Source organism: Balaenoptera acutorostrata, chromosome 9 (assembly GCF_949987535.1).
Source record: "Balaenoptera acutorostrata chromosome 9, mBalAcu1.1, whole genome shotgun sequence".
NCBI classification, from domain to species: domain Eukaryota; kingdom Metazoa; phylum Chordata; class Mammalia; order Artiodactyla; family Balaenopteridae; genus Balaenoptera; species Balaenoptera acutorostrata.
Window position 1 is genome coordinate 57,582,784 of NC_080072.1, and position 27,587 is coordinate 57,610,370.

General features: G+C 46.2%; 1 protein-coding gene across 1 annotated transcript in view; it reads left to right on the forward strand.

The window, feature by feature from the left end:
• THRSP (thyroid hormone responsive) overlaps nt 1-27,587 on the forward strand; it is a 41,130-nt gene that overhangs the window by 4,145 nt on the left and 9,398 nt on the right. Inside the window, exons 3-4 of the mRNA XM_057552346.1 lie at nt 11,692-11,780; nt 13,253-13,599. The gene's annotated coding sequence lies outside the window, so the exon portion shown is untranslated. The remainder of the gene's footprint in view (nt 1-11,691; nt 11,781-13,252; nt 13,600-27,587) is intronic.

The following is a 27,587-nucleotide window of genomic DNA, read 5'->3' on the forward strand; positions in this document are numbered from 1 at the left end:
GAATAGAACTAAAAGCACTTCTCTGAAAGGATATATGAACAAATATGTGTATTACTGTTTTGTTTGTGGTGGCAAAAATTAGAAATATAGAGGTATGGTTGAATAAACCATGGTTTGTCCATGGCATGGAATTGTATGCAGCTATTTAAAAGAGTGAGGTAGATCTACATCTGTTCACTCATCTATGATTTATTAAGCAATTAAAAATAAATATCAGAGCACTGTATACTATGGAAATTCAGTAAAGACATAAACCTTCTTATATAAATTTATATTTATGTGAGCGTATACTCAGAAAAGTGTAGAATGATACACAGTGGGTGTTACCATTGGTTATTCAGTAGGAACGGGATAGAAATGAAGAGGGGAAATTATTGATTAAGAAATGTTTTTCTTAATACATGTTTGTATTATGTCACTAGTTGCAGTGAACATGAAAAAGTGTAAAAGAGCAAAAGAAAGAAAAAGAAAAGGCAATAACATAACACAAGCAGAAGGCATTAAAAGAGGAAGTTAGCTTTTCAGTTTGGGGGTCCTGGAAAGGCTTCGTGGAAGCGGTGGCACATAAGCTGGGTCTTGAAGGGGGGAGAGATTTGTTGAGAGAAGCCTGCGGGGGTTTCCTCCCAGCAGAGGGGTCAGCTGTGCCAAGAAAAGGAGGAAAATGAAAGGAAAATGATCATGTGTTGAACACCTGCACTGAACACAGACTCTTGTATCAATTCTTCAAGCTGTTAGACTTACTGTACAGACGAGGGAACCAAGGCTCAGAGAAGTTCAGTGAATGGCAAAAAGCCACACAGCTGGTAATTGGCAGAACCAAGCTTAAACTGCATGTCTTTCTCACTCCAGAATTGTTTTTCTGTGACTGGAAAGAATTGCTTTGTATCTGGCTGCTATGATCTGAATGTTTGTGTCCCCCCAAAATTCATGTTGAAACCTAGCCATCAATGTGATGATGTTAGGAGATGGGGCCTTTGGGAGGTGATTAAGTCATGAGGGTGAAGCCCTGAAGAATGGGATTAGTGCTCTTATAAAAAATGAGACCCCCAGAGAGCTCTCTAGCCCCTTCCTTCCACCGTATGAGGACATAGCAAGAAGATGGCCATCTATGAACCAGAAAGCAGGTTTCATCAGACACCGAATCTACCAGCACCATGATCTTGCACTTCCTAACCTCCAGAATGGTGAGAAATATATGTTTGTTGTTTATAAACCACCCGATTTACAGTATTTTTGTTACAGCAGCCTGAGTAGATTAAGACACTGGGCAAAGTGTGTACCTTGAACATTATGACTTGCAGATGGGATTGAGCCATGGGGAGGCAGCTGTGATCTCCTCAAAGCAGGCGTCCCTGCCCACTGCATCCGGGTTAGGGAGCCTCCCGTGGGCCGGCTCCACACGGCACGTGTTCCCCCTTGCATTGTCTGGCTCCTCCCAGAGGGTTGATCAGCTGCATGGGCCAGGATGATTCCATGGGGAGGCTGAGTTCTGAAGGGTCATCACCCCAGAAAGGAGGGCTGGACAGCTGGAGGGACACTGGGCACTTCTGACAGCACCAAGAACCCTGGGCCCCATTTCCTGTTTCTCCCCCAGCTCCAGCTGCCCTGAAACAACCTGCACTCCTATGCTTTCTTGCTTTTGTTTATGCTGTTCCTTGTGCTCAAAATGCCTTTCCCCACCAGCTCCTTCTCTCTGGAAAACTCCTACACAGCTTTCAAGACCCAAGTCAAATGGTCCTCTTCTTCCTTTTATATCCATTAGCACATTTGACCCTCACCATTCAAAATAGGAATTAGCACCTCCATTTTATGTATGAGGACCCCAAGGGTCCCAGAGATGAAGTGCCTCTTTCAGAGTCCTTCAGCACTGGGAGACAAGAGACCGACTGGGGTTCCAGTTTTGGCTCTACCATTCGTGTGTAACTTTGGCCAAGTCCATGTCCCTCTCTGGGCCTCAGTTCTTCACCTGTAACGTGGTGGGGGTTGGGATATAGTTTGAGATGGTCTCTGGGAAACTGTCTGGCTTGATGCTATGGCAACAAAAGAATTCAAACAGTCCCTTGGTGTTGCCTAAAACTGGATCTTGTTTCCCTTTGGCCTGAATCCAAGAGCAAGCACTGCTTCCCTCTGCCCTCCTCCCACGCACCCTACTCTTTGTTCTTCTTCCTGAGACAAAGCTGCCAGCCCCTCTCCTCTCCGGGCTGCTGGGCTTTGGGCCAGCCAGCCAAGTGGCAGCTGGGACTCAGATGAAAGGGCCCTCAGAGGGCTGCCTGTGGCGGAGTGCCCAGCCCAGCCCAGCCCAGCCCAGGCCTGGCAGCCCTGGGCCCAGCTGTCGCTTGAAGCATCCTGCTGCCACTCCCACACAAGGCTCCCTTTGTGAGTTCCACAGTGGGGGAGACCCCTGCCAACCCACAAGGACCCTCTTCCCTTCCCTCTGCTCCATGCCTGTTTGAGAAATATCCAGGTCTTTATAGAATGGTCCAGGACCGAACCAGACTGGTCTGACTTTGGGCCAGGTGCTTTGGAGAGTTTTGTTCCATTTCACCTTCAGAACAAATAGCAGGTAGTGCTATTCCCCTTTAGAGATGGGGGACATAGATACCTGAGGGCCTACTATGTATCAATCATGGCATCAGGTACCGGGATTTGGACAAGAGCATGTGTTTCTCCCTCCCTTCCTCCCTCCCTCTCTTTCTTCCTTCCTTTCTTTCTTTCCTTATTCCTTCCTGTCTTTCTTTTCCAAACACTCTCTAGGGGTGTTTCTTATTTCTTTTTTAAAAAAGAAGTCATGGGACTTCCCTGGTGGCGCAGTGGTTAAGTCTCTGCATTCCTGATGCAGGGGGCCTGGGTTTGATCCCTGGTCAGGGAACTAGATCCCACATGCATGCCGCAACTAAGAGTTTGCATGCCACAACTAAGGAGCCCTTGAGCCGCAACTAAGGAGCCCGCCGGCTGCAACTAAGGCCCGGCACAACCAAATAAAAATAAATAAATAAATATAAAACTAAAACTTAAAAAAAATAAAAAAGAAGTCATGGGACTTCCCTGGCAGTCCAGTGGTTAGGACTCTGTGCGGCCATGCGGCACAGAGCCATGCGGCATGGCCAAAAAAATAAAATAAAATAAAAAATAAATTTAAAAAAATTAAAAAGAAGTCAGGTATGGAGGACAGATTGTGTGGCCTGGGTTTAAGTCCTGGCCTTGACATTAACCGCATGCTCTTGTGTAAAACCTTTTGCTACCTGTCAAGTGGGGTCACTAGGCTAGGTAATCTTCAGGTCCCTTAAGTGAGAGGTGGGAATGGGTGGCCCAGAGACATCTACATTTCCCCAACAGGCCACACTCAAACAGAGGAGACTGCTCACCCTGGCCCCAGTAGCAATCCCTGTCACCCGAGTTTATGAGCACCCTGACATAAACTGTAGTGGGCATGTGTAGTGTTTCCACCCAGCTTCTATTCTCCTTCCTTCTTTATACAGAACTACAGTTTTCCTCTGGGGACCACCCCTCCTTTACTCTCTACTGCCACTCTCATCTTGCCACTACATACAGCTTGAGAATGAAGCTGACATATGAAGGCAAATAGAATTGAGAGACGAGATACCTGTTCCTGGCCATCATTTGAGCACTGATCAAGCTATGGCGAAGGCCCTACCCCTGGAGTTTCTAGTTAGGTGACCTGACGTTATTCCCTTTTGATGTAAGTCATTTTACTTTGGATATATCTGTCACTTACATTCTAAAGTGGCCCAACGGTGGCGGGTTCTGTACTGTGTCTCTGCCAGTTGTCCCTCCAGATCCTCTCCACCCTTCCCCCCACCGGCTCTCCACCCTGGGAGGCTGATCCTAATGGGCTATAGGCACAGGCTCCCATGCCCTCCAGCTTCCGTCTGAATTTGGCCAACGCGAGGCCTAGCAGGAGGTCAGAGGGAAAGGGGAGGCTGAGATCAGACTCATTACTCCCTGGCCGTCTCCCTGCCCAGTCCCTGTAAGTCAGCTGCATCCCTCAGGCACCCGCTCCACACAGCTATTCTCTGTGGTTCTGGTAACCACTGTGTTCCTCACCCTTTTAAGTCCCCACAGTTAGCTGCCCTGAAGGACTGCACTATTTCTTGCTTCTCTCCCCAATCCCTGCCATATCTCTGTAGAGTCTTTTCATGAACCTCTCCTCGAAACCCCAGCTTGAGGAGGCACCTGTGTCCTGCCTCTGTGTGTTCTTGATGGTGTATGTACTGCGCATGCACGTGTGTGTGTGTTTGAATGTGTACATGCGTCATCTCTGTGCCAGTCTCTCGACAATTAATCAAGAGCCAGTAGAGGAAGGGAACTGATTTTTACTGAGAGGCTCCAGGCAGGACACTTGATATACATAGTTGGGTTTCATCGTCACAATTCTATAAAATAAGTGTTTTTAGCCACATTTTATAGAAGATAAAACTGAGGCCTTAACTGGTAAAGGGACTCACCTAAAGTCCCACAGCTGAGTAACTAGTGGTCCCAAGATTTGAAACCCATCCACATCTGGCTCCTAAACCTGTGCCTTTTTGCCACTCTGGGTCCTGCTTTCCAAAATGCCTGGTTCATTCTCATCCTTTAGGTCTCAGCTTATGTGTGTCACCTCTCCCAAGAGGCCTTCCCTGACCACTCAGCTGGAAGGAAGTCACCACTGATATTCTTTTTCATAATACATTGTGCTTCTCCTTCACGATGTGTATTTGTTTGTTTATTTAATGTCTGTCCCACTGCTTAGATTCTAAGCTCCCTGAGGGCAGCCAGTCTCCATACTTGTTTTGTTCACCACTCTCTTCCTAGTGCCTAGCACAGCTGCCTGCTCTATACCAGGCCCCAGATAAATATTTGTTAAATGAAAAAAGGGCTAAGAAAAGGAGCAAGCATTTATTAAGGGCCTGCCCAATGTCAGGCATTTTATGTGTTTTTTTCTCGTTTCTTCTTCACAACTATCTTATGAGGCACAGGTTGTTGTCCCATTTTGCTGACCGAAGTTAGAGAGGGAATGTGACTTTTCGAAAGTCACACAGCCTAGAGCCGGGGTTCAAACGCAGGTCTCCCTGATGTCAGAGCTGTGCTTGTCCCCCATGCCCCTCTGCCCTTGGCACAGGAGCTCACAGTGGGGCAAGGAGGAGGAGGCACTGATCAGTGGAACTCACATGAATCATTCTTGGACAAACAAACGGCAGAGAGCAAATAGTGGCTGCTGCAGCCACTCCCCTGGGACCAACCATTCCTAGACCCTCCCAGCCCAGCCCAGAAGCAATCGTCTTTCCTGTTTGCCCTCAGGCTCTCAGCCCAGTCCTACCTGGTCTGTGATCTCCAAACACCCTGTTGCTTGCCTTTCTTTGCAGGGCTGCCCATGGCTCACCAAGTTCCCAAGGGACGACCCTGAACTTCCGGGTGTGTGTTGTGTCCCGGAGCCCTGCCTGCAGGCCAGTTCACTTGTCAGTCAGGTGGCACCTGGGAGGATCTTTTCCTTCCTTCCTCCTTTGCTCTCAGACCCTGTCCACTTTCCTCTCTAAAACCATTGCTACCCAAATGGGGGGCTTCTGAGACCCTGAGTAATGTTTTTTTGTCTTGGCCTGGGTAATGGTTACACAGGTGTGTTTACATCTTGTGACAATTACTTGGGTGCATTCCTCTGTACTTAAGTTATACTTCAATTAAAAGTTTTTTAAAAAAATCATTGCCACCCACTCTTGCCCCTGGCTCCCCCTACCAGACCAGCTGTGAAATAGGGATCATCTTTCCAGCTGTTCTCCCTGAATACTCCCCAACACATACCCAGAGACCCTTTTCTTTTTTTTCTTTCTTTTTTTTTTTAATTTATTTTTTATTTTTGGCTGCATCGGGTCTTCGTTGCTGCACGCGGGCTTTCTCTAGTTGCCTTGAGCGGGGGCTACTCTTCATTGCGGCGCGCAGGCTTCTCATTGCAGTGGCTTCTCTTGTTGCAGAGCATGGGCTCTAGGCACACAGACTTCAGTAGTTGTGGCACATGGCCTCAGTAGTTGCGGCTTGCGGGCTCTAGAGCGCAGGCTCGGTAGTTGTGGTGCACGGGCTTAGTTGCTCTGCAGCATGTGGCATCTCCCCGGACCAGGGCTCGAATCCATGTCCCCTGCATTGGCAGGCGGATTCTTAACCACTGCGCCACCAGGGAAGTCCCACCCAGAGACCCTTTTCATCTAAGGGTTTCTGACTGAATCCTGCCCAGCAAAGATAGTATAGGTCAACATAGCTGACATGGGCAGTGCCCCAAGTCCTGGGACCTCCAGAGTCCTTGGGTTCCTGCTCCTGGTGGGCAGCTCCTCCCTCTCTGAGCCATCACTTGGAGCCCCAAAGGCCTCTCTCCGGCCTAGCCTGAGTGAGAGCTTGGATGCCCTCCCAACTCCTCCCCAGACCCTCTTTTTCAGGTCATGCTGGCAGCTCTTGGCTTGCAGGGCCAGTTTTCAGGTGCCCAGGCACCACGTGGGGCTGGTTACTGTTTACCCCTTGTCACTGAGAAGAGCATGTCCCATGGCCTGTACTCGGGACCTCTGCCAGCTCATCCTCCTTGGACTCCTGGAGAGGAATTAACTGCATCCCATCCACCTCCTCGTTCACTGGCTGCCCAGCCCCAGTGTGCAGACCCCAGTTGATGACCCCAGATGGACACCTTCTCACACAGCCCCAAGACACCCTAACCCAAGGAAGGGAGGGGCCCTGCCCACCAAGTGGGTGGTGGTAGCAGAACTTCCTGCAGCTGAACACAGTGAAAGTGTCAGACCAGGCTTCTGGTGGCCAGTAGCAGAGGCCAAGGCCAGCTCTTTAAACCAAAAGGAAATTTCCACGATTACCAGTGTTCCTAGGGGATGGGCACCAGGAGCTCAGGGGGCCCAGTGGCAGGAGCCTGACTGGGATTACACTGCAGAACTGAGTGGCTTCTGCTGCTGTGGTCACAGGCAGGCCCCTGGCTATACCAGGGGCAGGTAGAAGAAGAAGCCAATCATTTGGGCTTCTGCAGTGGGAGCAGGGACTAGGAGTTACCTACCCTGGCAAGACTTGAATGGGAATTTCCCCTAAAGGGAGAGCATGGGGCTAGTGGGGAAGGGGTAGAGTCTAGACATCACATTGCCAAAAACAAAAACAAAAACAAAACGACTATCTCTTAGCACAGGGCTGAACTGAACTCGGAGAAGACTTTGAGTTGGGCAGAGGCAATGCCACCCCCATTACACACATATCCACTAACAACATTTGAATCATACCTTTTCTTTTTTTTTGGCCGCACCCCACAGCATGTGGAACTTCCCTGACCAGGGATCAAACCTGCGTCCCCTGCAGTGGAAGCGTGGAGTCTTAACCACTGGACCACCAGGGAAATCCAAATCGTATCATTTTAAAGATTAATTTGAACATGCATGTATTTTTTTTTTCATCTAGTATTGTGAGGATTTCTCCCATTTTATTAAGGGCTCTGCTATACACCATTTGTATATAATGGCTACATCACTGTGTGTTGTAAGAATGTATCATAAATCTATTAAGCCAGTGGTCCCCAACCTTTTTGGCACCAGGGACCGGTTTCGTGGAAGACAGTTTTTCCATGGACATGGGTTGGGGGTTGTGGTTCAGGCGGTAATGCGAGCGATGGGGAGCGATGGGGAGTGATGGGGAGCGATGGGGAGCGATGGGGAGCGACAGATAAGCTTCGCCTGCTCACCTCCTGCTGTGCAGTCCGGTTCCTAACAGGGCACGGACTGGTATCAGTCTGCGGCCTGGGGGTTGGGGACCCCTGTATTAAGCCACACTTCACTTCTGCCTTCTTTCTTTCTTTTTTCTCCTTTACTGCAACTAGCACTGCAAGGAGCGTCCTTCATAGCTGAGACACTGAGCAAGGAGTACGCACCTTTTCCGAGGATCTATTCCCTGTTGCCAAATGACTAGCAAGGCTGTGCCCACCATCCAGGCACACAGGGTATGGCTGCTCCTTAGTGTGTTTTTGCCCCCGCTCAGAGTCTGACCCCCACCCACCAGCCCCCAGGGGGCTGCCGAGGCTGCAGGCGAGGCTGAAACCATGAGGTGGCTTATAGGCGGGGCCTGAGAACCAAGGCAAACCACCTCCACCATCGGAGTCTTCCTGAGATCTGATGAGCATCTTTTTCTGGGGTGATCCAAAATACCAGCTAAGGAACTCACCCCACGTCCTGCTCCATGTTGTCTTTTCTTTCTCCCGTCTTCTCTTCCTTCTTGCTTCCCCCTCCCTTTTCTCTCTTTCCTTTCTGTGTCTTCCCTCTAACTCTGGTCTTTTTGCTTTCCCTTCCTCTCTACTCTTTTTCCTTCACCTTTTAATTCCCCCCTGCCCCGGAATTCAGCCTTGTTTCTGTCTGTTTTCTCTTCTCCTCTCCTCTCTGTCCTCCACCCACCACTCCTGTTGTGTGAGTCATAATTTCCCCAGAGAGATAAGGCAGCCTTTCCCTTCATGGGCCTTGATTTAAATGAGGGGTGAGTTTGCCTCCCACAAAAGGCAAAGCTAACAGATCACAAAATTGGGAGCTGCATGGTACACCAGGGTGACTCAGGGCTTCCAGGTTGGGAGACACACAATCCATCAAGATTTCCTTAGAGGCTTTGTCACCCCAGGGGCCAGCATACTGTGCCCGATGACTCATCAGGGCAGCCTCGGTGTATTGGCAGCAGGCTGTGCGTAGGGACATCAGTTTATGATGTTGCTCCAGGGAGGAAACCCGCTCTCTGAGGGCGGATGCTGGGGACCCAGGAACTCAGCAGATCCAGGCCCCATGGCCGTGTTTCTCATTGTGTGTTCTCCCATCACAATGATCAGGTAGGATTTTATAAAAATTCAGGTTGCTGGGCCCCTGTGCATTCTTATTAAACCAGAATATCTGGGAATGGGGGTCAGAAACCTTCATGCAAAATGTGATGCACAGGCTGATAAGTACCTGTTAGATTTTTGAATGCACACACCCTATGTCAGCAACCCCACTCCTCAACTTTCTGCATGAGGATATTTGTTGTAGCATTGTTTGTTATCCAAACTTGGGAACACCCTAAGTGTCTATTAGTAGAGAATGGTTAAATAGATGATAATGTTTCCTACTGTAGAGTAATATTCAGTCATTTTTAAAAAATGGGGCATTTGGGACTTCCCTGGTGCTCCAGTGGTTAAGACTCCACGCTCCCAATGCAGGGGGGCCCAGGTTCAATCCCTCATCAGGGAACTAGATCCCGCATGCCACAACTAAAGATCCCACACACGACAACTAAAGATTCTGTATGCTGCAACTAAGACCCGTGCAGCCAAATAGATAAATAATTTTTTTTTAAATGGGGAATTCATAGAGACAGAAAGTACATTAGAGGTTACCAGGGGTTATGAGGGGAGGGGCAGGGGAGCATGGAGAGTTATTGCTTAATGGGTACAGAGTTTCTGTTCGGGATGATGAAAAAATTTTGGAAATAGATAGTGGTGATGGTTGCACAATATTGTGAATGTAATTAATGCCACTAAATTGTACACTTAAAAATAGTTAAGGGCTTCCCTGGTGGCGCAGTGGTTGAGAATCTGCCTGCCAATGCAGGGGACGCGGGTTCGAGCCCTGGTCTGGGAAGATCCCACATGCCGCGGAGCAACTGGGCCCGTGAGCCACAACTACTGAGCCTGCGCGTCTGGAGCCTGTGCTCTGCAACAAGAGAGGCCGCAATAGTGAAAGGCCCGCGCACCGCGATGAAGAGTGGCCCCCGCTCGACGCAACTAGAGAAAGCCCTCACATAGAAACGAAGACCCCACACAGCTAAAAATAATAAATAAATAAATAAATAAATAAATTTATTTTTAAAAAAAGTTAAAATGGCAAATTTTTTGTTTTATATATATAAATAAATAAATAAAATACACACAATTTTTAAAAATGAATGAGGTAGAATCATATGCAGTAATATGGAAAGATACCCAAGATAGACTGTTAAGTGAAAATGGAAATTGTAGATGAAGATGATAGTAAGAATTATAAAATTGTGTGTGTGTGTGTGTGTGTGTGCATTTGTGTGCCAGGAAAAGGCAGTAAAGAGTCATATCACCCTCTTAAAAGTGTTTGTCACTGGAGGTGAGATTGGTGGGACACACAGGAGAAGGAAGATTCTTTGTCTTTTCTGTGATATCAAAAATAAGTGCTGGATGGGCTTCCCTGGTGGTGCAGTGGTTAAGAATCTGCCTGCCAATGCAGGGGACACGGGTTCGAGCCCTGGTCTGGGAGGATCCCACATGCTGCGGAGCAACTAAGCCCATGAGCCACAACTACTGAGCCTGCGCGTCTGGAGCCTGTGCTCCGCAACGGGAGAGGCCGTGACAGTGAGAGGCCCGCGCACCGCGATGAGGAGTGGCCCCCGCTCTCCACAGCTGGAGAAAGCCCTCGCACAGAAACGAAGACCCAACACAGCCAAAAATAAATAAATAAATAAATAAATAAAATTAAAAAAAAAAAAGTGCTGGGCACTGGTCAGAATGGCCATCACTAAAAACTCTACAAATAACAAATGCTGGAGAGGATGTGAATAAAAGGGAACCCTCCTGCACCCTCCTGCACTGTTGGTGGGATTCTAAGTTGGTACAGCCACTATGGAAAACAGTATGGAGGTTCCTCAGAAAACTAAAAATAGAGCTACCATATGACCCAGCAATCCCACTCCTGGGCATATATCCAGACAAAACTCTAATCCAAAAAGACACATGCACCCCTATGTTCATAGCAGCACTATTCACAATACCGAAGACATGGAAACAACCTAAATGTCCATCAAAGAGGAATGGATAAAGAAGATGTGGTACATATATACAATGGAATATTACTCAGCCATAAAAAAGAATGAAATAATGCCATTTGCAACAACATGGATGCAACTAGAGATTATCATACTAAGTGAAGTATGTCAGAGAGAGAAAGACAAATACCATATGGTATCACTTATATGTGGAATCTAAAATATGACACAGGGCTTCCCTGGTGGCGCAGTGGTTGAGAATCCGCCTGCCAATGCAGGGGACACGGGTTCGAGCCCTGGTCTGGGAAGATCCCACATGCCGCGGAGCGGCTGGGCCCGTGAGCCACAAATGCTGAGCCTGCGCGTCTGGAGCCTGTGCTCCGCAACAAGAGAGGCCGCGATAGCGAGAGGCCCGCGCACCGCGATGAAGAGTGTCCCCCGCTTGCCACAACTGGAGAGAGCCCTCGCACAGAAACGAAGACCCAACACAGCCATAAATAAAATAAATTAAAAAAAAAAAATACAGATTTAAAAAAAAAATAAAAAAATAAAATATGACACAAATGAACCTATCTGTGAAACAGAAACAGATTCATGGACATGGAGAACAGACTTGTGGTTGCCAAGAGGGAGGGGGTCAGAGGAGGGATGGAGTGGGAGGTTGGAGGCAGGAGATGTAAGCTGTTATATGGAATGGATAAACAACAAGGTCCTACTGTATAGCATAGAGAACTATATTCAGTATCCTATGATAAACCATAATGGAAAAGAGTATTTAAAAAAAGAATGTATATATATGTATAACTTAATCACTTTGCTGTACAGCAGAAATTAACACAACATTGTAAATCAACTATACTTCAATTTTAAAAAAGTGCTGGGATTATAGGTGATTTTTACTTTCTTTTTGGTGTTTTTCAGATAAAAAATTTAAACATACTCAGCAAAACAAATATCATCCGTGTTCTCAAAGAGCTCAGGATCGAGTGGGGAGACAGATACAGATACAGGTAATCATAACAAAACACTATTTGTGGCAAGGGCTGTGGAAGCACAGTGGAGGTAGTGGAAGGCTTTCTGGAGGAGGTGACATTTTGACTCTGGTCTTCAAAGACCTCAAGGAATCAGCCAAGTGGAGAAGTGGAGCTAGAACTCCTCTGGTGGAAGGAAAGGCAAAGTTGCGAGAGAAAGCGTGAGGTTTGGGAAGCGTCTGTAAAGCTCAGGAGCTGAAATGCAGCTTGCCTGCTGGGAGTAGCTGGAGAATGAAGAGTTTTACCAGGGGAGTGACAGATTTGTATTTTGGGTGGATCCTCTGGCGAGGTCTTTTCTGGGTTGAGGTTAGAGACATAGCTCTCAGGCAAAGGCTGGAACCTAATAAGATGTAAACAAAGACTTTCCCATTCACCTCGGAATTTCAGCTGAGGCCCCAAAGGCCAGAGCTGCTGAACTTAAAGTGAGAGGCTGAACCACCCATGCAGAACTCCGGAGGAGGAGAGAGGGCAGGACTAAAAGCCATTGCTCAGCTAACCTGCCTGCCACGGAGAGAAAGTCAACATCCCCCAGGAACCGCCGGAGAGAAGACTCTTCCGAGAGAGTTGTCAGTGCATTCACTCTGCCTGTCCCCCAACCACACCTTACCAGGGAGGGGAAGGAGCTCTCCCCCGTCACCTCGAACCAGGGGAGAGAGGCTTTGGGAGAACTATTTGGGGAGCCTTGGAGGGGGTCTGTGAGGTCTGGAATCTGGTGAGAGCTGGCGAGTGCGGGGGCGGGGGTGTGGCGCTCCTAGGCAGGGGGCTGTACTTCCAGCTGTGTGTTTCTCTTAGGGCACCTGTAGATCCCACAGTAAGGAGTAGAATGAAACCTTCTTGGAAAGCACCCCGTGGAAGAGGGCTTCCGCTCAGGGGAGAGGGGACTCCCGCAGAATGAGGCTGGAAGTGTGAGGAGGGATGCAGAAGCCAAGGGGCTGTAAACAGCCCCAAAGAGGAAGCACCCCCTTTTTTTAGGGGTACTGCAGCTGAATGGTATGGTAGGTCTCCCAGGAGCCTAACAGAAGTGCTCCTGAGAGAAAATGTCAGCATCTGGAACCTGCCAAGACCAGAGGGCTCTATCGTAGGTAGACCTTCCTGGCTGAGACTACCCCACCCCCTCCCCCCAGCTCTGGAGTGCCAGAGGCAGCCGGGGCAGGGGCAGGAGGAGCAGAAAAGCGAGGCGAGAGAGGCTGCCCAGTCCCCTCCCCAGCCAGCAGGTGTCCCAGCCAGAGGTGGCCAGAACAGGGGCAGTTTTGCTTTAACATTGGCCTGCACGTAGAGTGCCTAACAATAAACGGGAGGCTCTCGGAAAGCTAGGGGACCTGCCGAGATTTCATCCGGGAAAAGTAAAGCATGAGTCCGCAGAATCGGTTCGAAAGGGCAGTGGTAGGAAAGAAAGAAATCGGCTCCGTGCTTTCCAGCTGCTGAGTCAAACCCCTTTCTTTAATAAACAGCTACGGAACATTAATGACGCCTATCTGGTGAATGCGGTCTTAAAACGATGAGAGGATTTTCCTCCCACTGTCTCCCGCATCGGCCAACCCTTTTTATCAAAGCGAGACGGACAATTACCGCTTGGAAACTCGTGTGTTTCCGCTGGCGACGTGTCTCGTCGCGCTGGCGGGGGCTCAGGGACGCAATAGCTGGCTCGGGCGGCGGCGGCGGCGCGGGCGGAGCACCGGTCCTGGCTTGCCCTGCAGCGCCCCCTGCTGGCCGAAGCTGCAGCGGCCGGCCCCCCGCCTTGCGACCCAGCTTTGGGGCTGGAACCCACCCTGCCCTCCTGGAGTCTGCAGGCTTTGAGGTGAGACAGTCATTCGGGAATTGAACGGTCAAACGAGAGGTGTACACTTGCCACTGGGATGAGAGCCTATCCGATAGGGGAGGGGGCTGATCTGGTCAGAAAGGTCAGCCGCGGAGGGTGAGGCTGGGCAAAAGGGCTGAGGTGGGAAGTGGGGGAGTGAAGATTTGGAAAAGCTAGTAGTGGCCTTTGGGAGAGTGCGGCATGCTGAGGAGTCACCGGTATTCCTGCTATTTCGTGTCTCTGGGCATTTGCTTAAGCTGGTACCTCTACCTGGAAAACATTTCCCACTTTCCTTTTCCTTTTCCTTTTTTTTGGTTCTAATTACTTAATGTATTCAAAAATATGAGAGAATGAATATATAAATATCCATGTACCCATCACTCAGCTCGAGAAATAAGACCTAACAAATAGAAAGTACCCATGTACTCCTCCCTTTCACCCTCCTTCTTCCCAGAGCTGGCTCCTTAAGTTGATGTTTTCATTCCCATGTAAGTTTTTATTTACTGTGTATGTATCCATAAGTAATATATAGATGCATGAAATCAGGAAAATTGTAATTTATTATATTTAGAATACAGATATAGAATGTATGCTGTATGTGTATACTTTAATATAGTATATGTATGGGGCTTCCCTGGTGGTGCAGTGGTTAAGAATTCACCTGCTAATGCAGGGGACATGGGTTCAATCCCTGATCTGGGAAGATTCTACACCCCGCAGAGAAACTAAGTCTGGGCACCAAAACTACTGAGCCTGCGCTCTAGAGCCAGTGAGCCACAACTACTGAGCCCGCCAGCCTAGAGCGCATGCTCTGCAACAAGAGCAGCCATCACAATGAGAAGCCTGCGCACCGCAATGAAGAGTAGCCCCCACTCACCACAGCTAGAGAAAACCTGCGAGCAGCATCGAAGACCCAAAGCAGCTGAAAATAAAATTAATTAATTAATTTTAAAAAGCGAAAAAATCTTTTAAAAAATATAGTATATGTGTTATAGTGTTGTATAGTATATTTACATATATAGTATATAGTGTATGTACTGTGTTATAGAGAATATATTGGGTTGGCCAAAAAGTTCGTTCGGGTTTTTGTACCATCTTAGAGACAAACCCGAACGAACTTTTTGGCCAACCCAATATGTATATAAAGAGAGGGAGAGACACATTTTTCTCCTCACCATCCTGCATTTAAGATTATTCCCACATCTTTCTGCCTTACTAACTTCACATAGTTGTTACTCCTTCCGGAAGCTTTGCCAAGCCCCTCTCCTCTCTGCTCCCTGTGCTCTTGTGATAGTTACCCAGCTAGGTTGAAGTGGCCTGCTTGGTTGTCTGTCCTCCCTCATCAGGCTCTCAAGCTTCCTGGGGGCCAGAACTGTGCATCCAGGTTGGGTGTCTCTCCTGCTCAGCCCAGAGTCTGGCCCACAGGTGGGGCCTGAAGGCAGAGAATAAGGCCAGAAAGGCTTGAACACCAGGATAAGACATTGGACCTCATCTTGGATGGTGGTTTTTCAGCTGGGCTCTGTGGAGTCTCTTGAGTTCTCTGGAGGTGACTTCAGGGCTAAAGAAAAGTGGTCAAAGGATGCAGCTATAGCCCACCGTCATCCTATTAGTCAAATCAATTTCTTCTCAATCTGTCTCATTCATTGGGCTTCAGTGCAAAATTTTACTTAAAGAAATACGGTACATGTTAAAGAATGAAATTAGAACACTCCTTAACACCTACACAAAAATAAACTCAAAATGGATTAAAACCTAAACGTAAGGCCAGATATAAAACTATAAAACTCTTAGATGAAAACATAGGCAAAACACTATCTGATATAAATCACAGCAAGACGTTTTTTGACCCACCTCCTAGAGTAATGAAAATAAAAACAAAAGTAAACAAATGGGACCTAATTAAACTTAAAAGTTTTTGCACAGTAAAGGAAACCATAAAACGAAAAGACAACCCATAGAATAGGAGAACATATTTGCAAACGAAGCAACCGACAAGGGATTAATCTCCAAAATATACAAACAGCTCATGCAGCTCAATATCAAAAAAACAAACAACCCAATCAAAAAATGGGCAGAAGACCTAAATAGACATATCTCCAAAGAAGACATACAGTTGGCCAAAAAGCACATGAAAATATGCTCAACATCACTAATTATTAGAGAAATGCAAATCAAAACTGCAATGAGGTACCACCTCTACATGGTCAGAATGGCCATCATCAAAAAAATCTACAAACAATAAATGCTGGAGAGGGTGTGGAGAAAAGGGAACCCTCTTGCACTGTTGGTGGGAATGTAAATTGGTACAGCCACTAGGGAGAACAGTATGGAGGTTCCTTAAAAAAACTAAAAATAGAGCTACTATATGACCCAGAAATCCCACTACTGGGCATATACCTGGAGAAAACCATAATTTGAAAATATACATGCACCCCAATGTTCATTGCAGCACTATTTACAATAGCCAGGACATGGAAGCAACCAAAATGTCCATCGACAGAGGAATGGATAAAGAAGATGTAGCACATATATACAATGGAATATAACTCAGCCTTAAAAAACAATGAAATAATGCCATTTGTAGCAACATGGATGGACCTAGAGATTGTCATACTGAGTGAAGTAAGTCAGACAGAGATGGACAAATATCGTATGATATCGCTTATATGTGGAATCTTTAAAAATGGTACAAATGAACTTATTAACAAAACAGAAATAGAGTTACAGATGTAGAAAAATCTTATGGTTACCGGGGGGAAAGGGAGAGTGGGATAAATTGGGAGATTGGGATTGGCATATACACACTACTATATATAAAATAGATAACTAATAAGGACCTACTGTATAGCACAGGGAACCCTACTCATACTCTGTAATGACCTATATGGGAAAAGAATCTAAAAACGAGTGGATATATGTATATGTATAACTTATTCACTTTGCTGTACAGCAGAAAGTAACACAACCTTGTAAATCAACTATACTCCAATAAACATTTTTAAAAATATATCATGGCATGTAAAAACAAAATTGAAAGGGATGAGGAGTGTGATGGGCTCAATAATGGCTCCCAAAGATGTCAATGTCCTAATCCAGGGCACCTGCGAATATGTTAGGTTATGTGGCAAAGGAGGATTAAGGATGGAATTAAGATTGCTAATCAGATGACCTTGAGATGGGAAGATTATCCTGGATTATAATCCAGGAGGGGGCCTAACATGATGACAAAATCCTTGTAACTGGAAGAAGGAGAACCAGAGAGATGGCTGGATGAAAAGGCCTTGCTAACTTTGAAGATGAAGGAAGGGCCCATGAACCAAGAAATGCAGGCAGCCTCTAGAATCTGGAAAAGGCAAGGGAATGGATTCTCCCCCAGAGCCTGCAGAAAGGAACACAGCACTGATGACACCTTGATTTTAGGTCCATGAGATCCATTTTGGATTTCTGACCTCTAGGATTGTGAGATAGTAAATTTGTGTTGCTTTAAGCCACTGGATTTATGGTACAGGCACACCTTGGAGACGTTGTGTGTTTTGTTCCAGACCGCTGCAATAAAGCGAATATTGCAATAAAGTGAATATCACAAAAAAGCAAGTCACACAAATTTTTTGCTTTCCCAGTGCCTATAAAAGGTATGTTTACACTATACTGTATTCTAAGTGTGCAATAGCATTATGTACCAAAAAATGTACATACCTTAATTTTAAAATACTTTATTGCTAAAAAATGCTAACCATCACCTTCAGCAAGTTGTAATCTTTTTGCTGGTAGGGGGTCTTGCCTTGATGTTGATGGCTGCTGACTGATCAGGTTGGTGGTTGCTGAAGGTTGGGGTGGCTGTGAACAATTTCTTAAAATAAGACAATGAAACTTGCTACATCGATTGACCCTTCCTCTCACAAACGATTTCTCTGCAGCGTGCAATGCTGTTTGATAGCATTTTACCCACAGTCGAACTTCTTTCAATCCTCTCAAACCCTGCTGCTGTTTTATCAACTGAGTTTATCCTTTGTTGTTATTTCAACAATCTTTACAGCATCTTCACCAGGAGTAGATTCCATCTCAAGAAATCACTTTCTTTGCTCATCCATAACAAGCAACTCCTCATTCATTAAAGTTTTGTCATGAGATTGCAGCAATTCAGTCGCTCCCATCAGGCCCACTTCTAATTCTAGTTCTCTTGCTGTTTCCACATCTGCAGTTACTTCCTCCACTGAAGTCTTGAACCCCTCAAAGTCATCCATGAGAGTTGGAGTCAACTTCTTCCAAACGCCTGTTAATGTTGATATTTTGACCTCTTCCCATGAATCAAGAATGTTCGTTCTTTTTTTTTATAAATTTATTTATTTATCTATTTATTTATTTATGGCTGCATTGGGCCTTTGTTGCTGCACGTGGGCTTTCTCTAGTTGCGGTGAGTGGGGGCTACTCTTTGTTGTGGTGCACGGGCTTCTCATTGTGGTGGCTTCTCTTTCTGTGGAGCACAGGCTCTAGGCACATGGGCTTCAGTAGTTGTGGCTCACGGGCTCTAGAGCACAGGCTCAGTAGTTGTGGTGCACGGGCTTAGTTGCTCCGCGGCATGTGAGATCTTCCCGGACCAGGGATCGAACCCATGTCCCCTGCATTGGCAGGTGGATTCTCAACCACTGTGCCACCAGGGAAGTCCAAGAATGTTCTTAATGGCCCAGATCCATCAGAGGCATCACTACTTGTGGCAGCTATAACCTTAGGAACTGTGTTTCTTAAATAATAAGACTTTAAACTCAAAATTATTCCCCAAATCATGGGCTACGGAATGGATGTCACGTTAGCAAGCATGAAAACAATCTTGTTGTAGATCTCCATCAGAGCTCACAGGTGACCAGGTGCGTTGTCAATGAGCAGTCATATTTTGAAAGGAAACTCTTTTTCTGAGCAGTAGGTCTCAACAGTGTGTTTAAAATAGTCAGTAAACCATGTTGTCAACAGATGTGCTGTCATCCACATTAGAGCACAGGCAGAGTAGATTTAGCATACTTCTTAAGAGCCCTAGGATTTTTGGAATGGTAAATGAGCACTGACTTCAACTTAAAGTAACCAGCTGCATTAGCCCCTAGCAAGAGAGTCAGCCTGTCTTTTAAAGTTTTGAAGCCAGGCATTGACTTCTCTCTAACTATGAAAGTCCTAGATGGCATTTCTTTCCAATATTAGGCTGCTTCATCTATATTGAAAATCTGTTGTTTAATGTAGCCATCTTCCTTAAATCTTAGCAAGATCTTCTGGATAACTTGCTGCAGCTTCTATATCAGCACTTGCTGTTTCACCTTCTATGTTATGGAGATGACTTCTTTCCTTAAACCTCATGAACCAACCTCTGCTACCTTCAAACTATTCTTCTGCAGCTTCCTCACCTCTTTCAGCCTTCATAGAGTTGAAGAGAGTTAGGACCTTTGACTTAAAGGAATGTTGTGACTGGTTTAATCTTCTATCTAGACCACTAAAACTTTCTCATATCAGCAAAGCTGTTTTGCTTTCTTATCATTCGTGTGTTCACTGGAGTAGTACCTCTAATTTCTTTCAAGAACTTTTCCTTTGCAGTCACAGCATGGCTAACTGGTACAAGATGCTTAACTTTTGGCCTATCCCAGCTTTTGACATGCCTTCCTCAGTAAGCTTAATCATTTCTAGCTTTTGACTTAAAGTGAGAAATGTGTAACTCCTCCTTTCACTTGAACACATAGAGGCCACTGTAGGGTTATTAACTGGACTAATTTTGATATTGCTGCATGGCCTGAGGAGAGGGAGAGAGATGGGGCAATGGCTGCTTGGTAGAGCAGTCAGAACACATGCAACATTTATCTATTAAGTTTGCCATCCTATATGGGCACAGTTTGTTGTACCCCAAACACATTGCAATAGTAACATGAAAGATCACTGACCACAAATAACCACAACAAATATAGTAATAATGAGTGACTTCCCTGGTGGTCCAGTGGTTAAGACTCCACACTTCCACTGTAGGGGGCGCAGGTTTGATCCCTCATCGGGGAAGTAAGATCCCGCATGCCGCGCTGTATGGCCAAAAAAAAAGAACAAGAAAAAATTGAAATACTGCAAGAATTACCAAAACTTGACACAGAGACATGAAGTAAGCAACTGATGTTGGAAAAACGATCCTGATACAGATTCTGAATAGCCAAAGCAATATTGAGAAAGAAGAACAGTCCTGAAGTTATCATGCTCCCTGACTTGAGACTATACCCTAAAGCTACAATAATCAAAACAGTATGGTGCTGGCACAAAAACAGACACATAGATCAATGGAACAAAATAGAGAGCCCAGAAATAAAACCACACAATATGGTCAATTAATCTATGACAAAGGAGGCAAGAATATGCAATGGAGAAAAGACAGTCTCTTCAATAAGTGGTGCTGGGGAAACTGGACAGCTACATGTAAAAGAATGAACTTAGAACATTCTATAACACCATATACAAAAATAAACTCAAAATGGATTAAAGACCTAAATGTAAGACCTAAAACCATAAAACTCCCAGAAGAAAACATAGGCAAACACTCTTTGCTATATATCATAGCAATATTTTTTTTGGATCTCTCTCCTAAGGCTCCCTGGGGGGAGCCCAATAAAAGTGTACTGAATGAAAACAACAGAGGAAGGAGTGAAGAAATATTTGGGAAGCACACCAAGGATAGACAGGTCTCCACAATTTTCATTCATTCATCCTTTCAGTCAACAAACTGAGGAAAATTTCCTGAGCTCCTGGGGTCATAGGGAAGAGGTAGACCTGTCTCTTGCCCTCAAGGACTCCTAGGTAGAAGAGAGACAGACATGTTTTCCGTATGAGTGACTAGTTTTTTCTGGTCACAGAATTTTGAAATATAATAACTTTATAGTAAGTGATATATATGGCAGGTGAAGTCCTTCCAGGAGAGTGAACAAAACATGGTTGAAAATATAATTTGGAGTCCCAGGTTTCTCATCAATAAGGTAGAGGTTGAGTTGCAGGAGTGCTAGAGTATATCCAGCTCTGATAATCCAGACCTTTGTGACTGACTGACTAGGGAGCACTTTGTTGTCCTGTCAACCCCTCTCTTTACTACTCAGCAAGCTCAGAAACCTGTAGGCTGCCCCGGGAGCCAGTTGCATCAGCTGGAGGAAGGGCTGGGTCTTCCCAGAACTGGGGGAGGGGTATGATAGGGAGAAAGACCAGAGTGGAGGCTGGTCAGGAAGAGCTGCCAGCTTCCTGGGTTGACGGGGGTCAGCCATTCACAAGGAGCCTTTGTAACAGTGGAGTTTGCAGTGGATTCCCCAAGCAGAGATACTTCTATTCCCAAGGGACAGAAAAGGCCTGGGCCTCTTAGGGTAACCTGAGGACTCCAGGGCCCTGCTACTCCCTCAAATAGCTCTTTCTTAGCTGGTCATTTGACTCTTCTATTTTTTTTTATTTGTTTTTTTATTTTTGGCTGTATTGGGTCTTCGTTGCTGGGCGCGGGCTTTCTCTAGTTGTGGTGAATGGGGGCTACTCTTTGTTGCAGTGCATGGCCTTCTCATTGTGGTGGCTTCTCTTGTTGCGGAGCACGGGCTCTAGGCACGAGGGCTTCAGTAGTTGTGGTGCATGGGCTTAGTTGCTCTGCAGCATGTGAGATCTTCCCAGACCAGGACTTGAACCCGTGTTCCCTGCATTGGCAGATGGATTCTTAACCACTGCGCCACTAGGGAAGCCCCAGGTCATTTGACTCTTGATGACTCAAAATCCTCAGAGGATTGTAGTTTTTTAGTTTGAAAGAGCCTGTATTGAGTTCAACTCCTCGATTTACCGGTTGGAAACTGAGGCCTAAAGAGGTAAGATGACTTGCTTAAGGTTCCCTAGCGAGTTAGTTGTGCCTTTAAGGAGACTATTTTATGATTGGTAGCACCGGCTGTTCCCTCCGCCTGCAAGACAGAGCTTCCAGAAGCTGAGAACATTTACATCTCAAATGTTTCTTTTTTCCCTGGGGTAATTACCATGCTTGGAGTGAATTCCTGACCCCCTAGTCATAGGCATCCCCTGAGGATCTTGTTGAAATAGAGATTCAGGAGGTCCTGGGCAGGGCCTGAGAATCTGCATTTCTGATGAGCTCTCTGGTTATTGGATGCTTCTGGTCTGCAGATGACACTTGTAGTAGCAAGGCTCTAGCTTATTAATTTACTTTATTTCCTTCCTAGTACATGTCACGATGTGATATTATCATATTTATCTGTGCATGTGTTCATCATAGCTTTCTTCTCACTAGATATAAACTGTCTGAGTGGGGCACCTTGACCCCCTCGTGCCCTGTTACATCCCCAGGCCCAGCACAGCACAGACACACTGCAGGCTCTCAGTACATGAAGTCCCCCCAGTGACAGAGGGAGTCTGGTTCTGGAGGGCAGGGACTTTGTCCAGTTTTCTCTTGACTCCTCTTGGCACAGCAGGGGGTCAAAGTACACAGCAGGGGATCAGTGACTCTTGACCCCCTATGTTCTCCAGTAGCCCAGGACTGGAGTGACAAACAGCCTGAGGCCCATGGGCATCAGGTGACATGAGTGTGCGTATATAAATCATTTTTAAAACTAGAAAACTTGTCACAACCTAGGTCTGAGTCCATTCTGTAGCTGCCTGGGCTCAAGCTCAGCCAGGGTTACTTGGAGTCTGGCTTCCCCAGGGCACGACTTGATCAGCTTGCCCCTGGCACCGCGTTCACATGGTGTTCCTGGCCTGGACCTTGGGGGCCTTGACCCCAGTCCACCTGGGACCAGTTCACTTTTTCCAACTTGGGGCATTCAGATACCTTGAGGGTGAGGTCACAGGCAGCTCCTCAGAGGCCATTCCAGTAAAGTGCCTCATTCAGTGTCAGTTTCCCCACCTAACGGTGGGAGGGAAGTCTGGGGAAACTGAATGATGCTTGAAGTCTAGCCCAGCTTCTGCTACTTCCCTCTTCTCCATTGCTACTTCCACCTGCAGTGGCCCAGCTGGACAAGATAACCTCCCAACCCTGAGACGTGGCAACTTGAGAGCAGGGACACCTGAATTCAGTGGGCCCTTCTGAACCAAGGACCACCTCTCCTGCCTCATCGCACCCCCTGAGAAGACCTCACGTCCTTGTCCTTTCTTTCCTGCCTTCCTCCTCTCCCCACTCCTAGAACTTGTCTGAGCGCAGCCTGTGCCCTTAGATCCCTGATAATTGGAGCCAGCTGGCAGCTGCTGATTCAGCAACATTTTATCTTTCATCTGCCAGGTGGGCCTGGAGGCAGTCTCAGTCTGTAGCCTGCTGGCTGGATGACCCTGGCCATGCAGACCTTCCTGTCCCTCCTTCGCAGGACTACTCCGTCTGTTCTGCACTTGTTTACTCACATCGCTCATTTATTCCCCCAATTACCAATTGGCGCACTCACTCACTCACACTTGCAGCGCCCCCTCAATCCCCGGGGCCGGGGCCAGGGCCAGGAGCATTTCTGGGAAAGGACTGGCCTGAGATGGGATTACGATGCACACACAGAGGCAGAATGACACAGCAGGACACAGGGGCCCTGTGCTCAGCTGGAGTCCCCCAAAGTCTGAGCTGGAGAGGACTTAACAAAGATCAGCCCCCTTGTTGAATAAATTCTGTTTATTCAAAGGTGAAGGTAGGCCCAGGAGGCTGCTGATGGGGCACTCCTGACCTGCCCACCACGCCGGGTCAGCTCTCCTGGCCCTGTCTGCAAGCAGGACATCATGTTTTCCAGTTCTGAGTCAGTGACTCTGGAGCTGGGTTAAAAATGAGAGAAGTAGAGCAGGGTAATAATATCCTTAGTGACCCAAACATGGATTCAGAGGGAGTTATACAACCAGGGCTGGAAAGGCCTTCTCTCAGAGATTTCCAAACCCTTCACTTCATACTCGTGGATGCTGGAGCCCTGGAAGCCTGGTCACAGGTGGACCTGGAAGCAGCCCCAGAACCTAAACCACAATGTCCAGCCTACTGGTCTCTGGCTAAACCCACTGCCCAGCCATCCTGGATGTTTAAATACAAAGGAAGCCCCATTTTCCTGAGGAGAAAACATTTTAAGAACGTTTTCCCTTCCCTGGCGGTCCAGTGGTTGGGACTCCATGCTTTCACTGCCAAGGACGCAGGTTTAATCCCTGGATGGGGAGCTGAGATCCTGCAAGGTGCATGGCGTGGTGTTTTCCCTAGTAAAAGTCAAAAACAAACAAACACAAAATGTTTTAGGGCTGGAAATGAATTAATCAGATGTTTACTTAAGTAATCTATTAAAATTAAATTTTTTCACTTAATCTATTAATTTAGAAAACCTGCTCTTTTCCACTCATGGTTTAGGATACAATTTTATGAAAATTCTTCTCCCAGCTGACTGGTGGGGAGGTAATATTGGGCTAATGCACCTTGCTAACAGTTTGTCTGCAGTAACATATTGAGGAAAGCACCGTGCATGATGAAGACTGTCAGGACAGAGAATGGCACACGTCTCCTTCTGGAATTCTGGAAAAGAGCTTCACCTTAGAGTCAGGCCCATGGGCTGGTTTTGAGCACCTGCTGTGCCTTGGCCATGTGTGGCTGCAGCCACTTGGGGTCCCTTGCCGAAGTGTCAAAGTCCTCACTACTTCCTCCTGCCAAGTCAGGGACCCTATTTTTCAGGGTGACTGGACATTACAACCAAAGACCCTAGAGTGTATCAAAAAATGAATCTAATGGTCATCATTCAGCCAGCATCTACTGAGCATTTGCAGTCCTGGGAGACAGGACAGGTACAAAAGGAACTGAACTGTGTGTAGCAAGTCCTAGAATGGAAGAATAAAGGAGGAATTGGGAGCATAGCATAGGAAAGGGGAGTGGCCAGGAGGCAGTGCGTGTTTATTGAGGTCTTGCAATATACCAGCTATTTCACAAACACCATCTCTAATCCTCATAACTACTGGTGGGTAGGATTTAGCACTTGTTCCAACTCCTCCTTGCCTGAGAACTAACAGTGTGTGTTTTAAGGTTAATTTCTTGACCTTCCTAGGCTTCAGTTTCCTCCTCTGTGAACGAGGACTATCTACCCCATAGGATTGTTGGAAGGATTGAGTTCTGCTCTAAGCACTTTGCATATATTAACTTAGTTTAGAATAGCAAGCCCTCAGTCAATGTTTGCTCTTATCATTATTACAACATAGGAGGAAGTTGAAGCTCAGAAAGGAGCAGTGACTAGCCCAGGGCCACACAGCCAGAGGGAAGAGCTGGCCATGTTCTCTGTTCCACTCTGTGACCTGCAGTACAGAAAGGGTTAAAAGGGGAAGCTTTGCCCTCACAGCAGGTCCATGGCTGGACTTGGCTGCCCTCTGTACCTTGGAGAGGCAAGGCCAGCTGTCTAATGCAGGATGACCCCAGGTCACCTGCGGCTGTGTGCCTGGCCAGCCCATGAAGGGGACTTGGAGAGAGGGACAACTGTCACTTTCTTCTGAGGTCTGGGGAGCTGGCCTGAGTCTCTTCCTGTCATGTCTGAGACCTTAGGCAAGTACCTCCCCTTTCCTGCATCTCAATGTCCTCATCTGAAAAGGGGGAGACTAATGTTTTTCTGCCTCATAGGGCTGTTGTGGGACTGAGCAAGTTAAAGGCTGGGAGATGGGTTTTCACACTACCCTGTTGTGCCAATATAAGCAGAGTTAAGGCCCGTGACTTTAGGGTGGGGTGAGTATTTTCATTTAATGGGGAGGGGCCATAAGGAGTTAGAATCCAGTTCAACATAAAGATGAACTTTCTCATAGCTCTGGCCATAGGAGTGGAAGGAAGTGGTCCAGCGGATGATTATCAGTCAGGAGGGTGCAGAGGGGGCTCCTGCTCTGGAGTGGGAGTGAGGGTGGCCTAGGTGAGAGAAGATCCCCTCTGATGCTCTCCTCCTCTCTCCGCCAGGTACCTAGTAAATCTTTTCCCTCAAGGTGGTGTTACAAGCAGGTAACTGAACTAGAACTTGGAAGGTCTTGTTCACTTGACTCTGCTACTAACTTGTGCAGCTATGGGCCTCTCATTGGGCCTCATTTTCCTAGTTATTAATAAATATAGCAAATGCAGTTTGTCAACTGTGATAATGTGGCAATGCAAGGGATTATTATCTTCCAAGAGTGTTGGCCAGAAGACTAGGTCAATGGTAAAGAGGAAGCATTATAACTCATGGAATTACGGACTAGAGTTGAGAGGGACCTCAGCATTAATCTAGCATCTGCACAGATGATATATCTGGGGACTATGCTTTGTCTCCTAACACCTCAAATTTACAGATAAGGATATGGATCCTGTTACCTTGTATAACTTCTCTTTTAAAAAAAATTTTAATTTATTTTTTTATACAGCAGGTTCTTATTAGTTATCTATTTTATACATATTAGTGTATATATGTCAATCCCAATCTCCCAATTCATCCCACCCCACCCCCCTGCCACTTTCCCCCCTTGGTGTCCATATGTTTGTTCTCTACATCTGTGTCTCTATTTCTGCCTTGCAAACCGGTTCATCTGTACCATTTTTCTAGGTTCCACATAGACACGTTAATATACAATATTTGTTTTTCTCTTTCTGACTTACTTCACTCTGTATGACAGTCTCTAGAGCCATCCATGTCTCTACAAATGACCCAATTTCGTTCCTTTTTATGGCTAATTAATATTCCACTGTATATATGTACCACATCTTCTTTATCCATTTGTCTGTTGATGGGCATTTAGGTTGCTTCCATGGCCTGGCTATTATAAATAGTGCTGCAAAGAACATTGGGGTGCGTGTGTCCTTTTGAATTATGGTTTTCTCTGGGTATATGCCCAGTAGTGGGATTGCTGGGTCAAATGGTAATTCTATTTTTAGTTTTTCTTTTTTTAACATCTTTATTGGAGTATAATTGCTTTACAACGGTGTGTTAGTTTCTGCTGTATAACAAAGTGAATCAGCTATACATATGCATATATCCCCGTATCGCCTCCCTCTTGCATCTCCCTCCCACCCTCCCTATCCCACCCTTCTAGGTGGACACAAAGCACCGAGCTGATCTCCCTGTGCTATGTGGTTGCTTCCCACTAGCTATCTATTTTACATTTGGTAGTTTATATATGTCCATGCCACTCTCTCACTTCGTCCCAGCTTACCCTTCCCCCTCCCTGTGTCCTCAAGTCCATTCTCTAGTAAGTCTGCATCTTTATTCCCATCTTGCCCCTAGGTTCTTTATGACCTTTTTTTTTTTTTTTTTTTTTAGATTTCATATATATGTGTTAGCATACGGTATTTGTTTTTCTCTTTCTGACTTACTTCACTCTGTATGACAGTCTCTATGTCCGTCCACCTCACTACGAATAACTCAATTTCATTTCTTTTTATGGCTGAGTAATATTCTATTGTATATATGTGCCACATCTTCTTTATTCATTCATCTGTCGATGGACACTTAGGTTGCTTCCATGTCCTGGCTATTGTAAATAGTGCTACAATGAATATTGTGGTACATGACTCTTTTTGAATTATGGTTTTCTCAGGGTATATGCCCAGTAGTGGGATTGCTGGGTCGTATGGTAGTTCTATTTTTAGTTTTTTAAGGAACCTCCATACTGTTCTCCATAGTGGCTGTATCAGTTTACATTCCCACCAACAGTGCAAGAGGGCTCCCTTTTCTCCACACCCTCTCCAGCATTTGTTGTTTATAGATTTTCTGATGATTCCCATTCTAACTGGTGTGAGGTGATACCTCATTGTAGTTTTGATTTGCATTTCTCTAATAATTAGTGATGTTGAGCATCTTTTCATGTGCTTCTTGGCCATCTGTATGTCTTCTTTGGAGGAATGTCTATTTAGGTCTTCTGCCCATTTTTTGATTGGGTTGTTTGTTTTTTTAATATTGAGCTGCATGAGCTGTTTATATATTTTGGAGATTAATCCTTTGTCCGTTGATTCGTTTGCAAATATTTTCTCCCGTTCTGAGGGTTGTCTTTTCATCTTGTTTGTAGTT